The sequence below is a fragment of the Piliocolobus tephrosceles genome, unplaced genomic scaffold, assembly GCF_002776525.5.
Source record: "Piliocolobus tephrosceles isolate RC106 unplaced genomic scaffold, ASM277652v3 unscaffolded_32910, whole genome shotgun sequence".
Taxonomy (NCBI): Eukaryota; Metazoa; Chordata; class Mammalia; order Primates; family Cercopithecidae; genus Piliocolobus; species Piliocolobus tephrosceles.
This window is the reverse complement of record NW_022316433.1, coordinates 1-1,628: the sequence shown is the minus strand read 5'-3', so window position 1 is coordinate 1,628 and position 1,628 is coordinate 1. Positions and strand designations below refer to the sequence as shown.

The 1,628-nt window shown below is 52.0% G+C and overlaps 1 pseudogene; it reads right to left on the bottom strand.

The window, feature by feature from the left end:
* Positions 1–947: 947 nt before the first annotated feature.
* Positions 948–1,618, bottom strand: LOC113222655 (annotated as a pseudogene).
* Between the last annotated feature and the right edge of the window lie 10 nt (positions 1,619–1,628).

Sequence of the window (1,628 nt, the reverse complement as noted above, 5' to 3'; positions counted from 1 at the left end):
TGTGGGGGTAATTCCCCGGACACACTGTGCTATCTGAGCTCTCACGGCAGCTCTGTGTGGCCCTCACGCAGCCTCCATGCTCCTGCTCACACTGCTTGCCTGGCTAGCAGCAGCCTTCCAGCTCCATCTGAGTCCAACAAACCCCCATGTGACACCTAGCTTCGTCTTTCTCTTCCACAGCCCCCTGTTTACTCCCAGGAGATTCTTCTCCTCCTTCTACACCCTGCATCCCTTCACTTGTGCTTCCATTGGGGTGGTCAGAAACTCTGTGCCCTTCAGTGTGGGTCTCTCTGCTGCAGGACACAGGATGCCCTGCCAGTCAGGAACGGGTCTCATCCCTCACAGAGCTGGCCATATGGCCCAGGTTCCATACACACCTGTAAAACTGGTATTTCTAGCTTCTATAAACAATCTCTGGCTGGGCGCAGTGGCTCACACTTGTAATCTCAGCACTTTGGGAGGCCGAAGTGGGCAGATGGCATGGCTCCAGGAGCTTGAGACCAGCCTGAGCAACATAGTGAAACATGGTCTTTACAAAAAGTAAAACAAAAAAACATTAGCCAAGCATGGTGTTGCACACAGGTAGTCCCAGCCACTCTGGAGGCTGAGGTGGAAGGATCACCTGAGCCCTGGAGGTGGAGGTTGCAGTGAGCCAGGAGTGTACCCCTGCACTCCAGCCTGGGTGACAGAGTGAGACTCTGTCCCCGCCAGAAATAAAAAACAAAAAACAAAAAACAACTCTTTCCTCATCTATAGAAGATACTTGCTGCCAAGGTCATAATGAGGAAATAATGCAACTGACTTGTAGTCTCAGAAACTTGAGCCAAGTGACCACATCCTCAGCACGTGCTACCCTCGCGTTGTAAAGCCCTGCAGTACAATCTGTGACATTTTTATTCATTCAAGAAAGCAAAGATGAATCCATTTGGCAACTCAGTTCATACTGTTCAGATAAACATACCAAATGGTACATGTGGAGGTGGTGGTCGAGATCTTACAGGCCACAATGGGTAGAGGAGCTGGTTGAGGTCCTGGAGGAGTCAGTTCAGACAGCAGAGGCCAGCCAAGTGGAGAAGGTGGCAGATGTACTAGAGGAGACCGTGGTGGAGGAGGTGGTTGAAGTCCCGGGGGCCACGAGTGGAGATCATTGAAGTAGCCGAGGAGATTCATGTGAAGGTGGTTGTTGAGGGGCCAGATGCCACCCAGGTAGAAGGCGTGGCTGAGGATCCAGAGGTTACTAAGTGAAGATGTAGTCGGAGGTCCCAGAGGTCTCACAGAACAAAAAGGTGAATGATGTCCCAGAGGAAATGCAGCTATAAAAGATGGATGAGGTCCTGGAGGACAGAAACATGCAGGAGATAGATAAGGTCCAGGAGGACCAAGAGCTGCAGGAGGTGGATGAGGTCCTGGAGGACAGACACAATCTGCAGGTGAATTAGGTCCCAGAAGATCTATGGTTTCAGGAGGTGGATGAGGTCCCAGAGGACCAACAGCTGCAGGATGTGGATGAGATCCTGGAGGACCTATGGCTGCAGGAGGTGGATGAGGTCCCAGGGGATCTGCAGGTGCAGAAGGTGGATAAGGTCCCAGAGGACCACCAGCTGCAGGAGGTGGATGAGGTCCAAGAG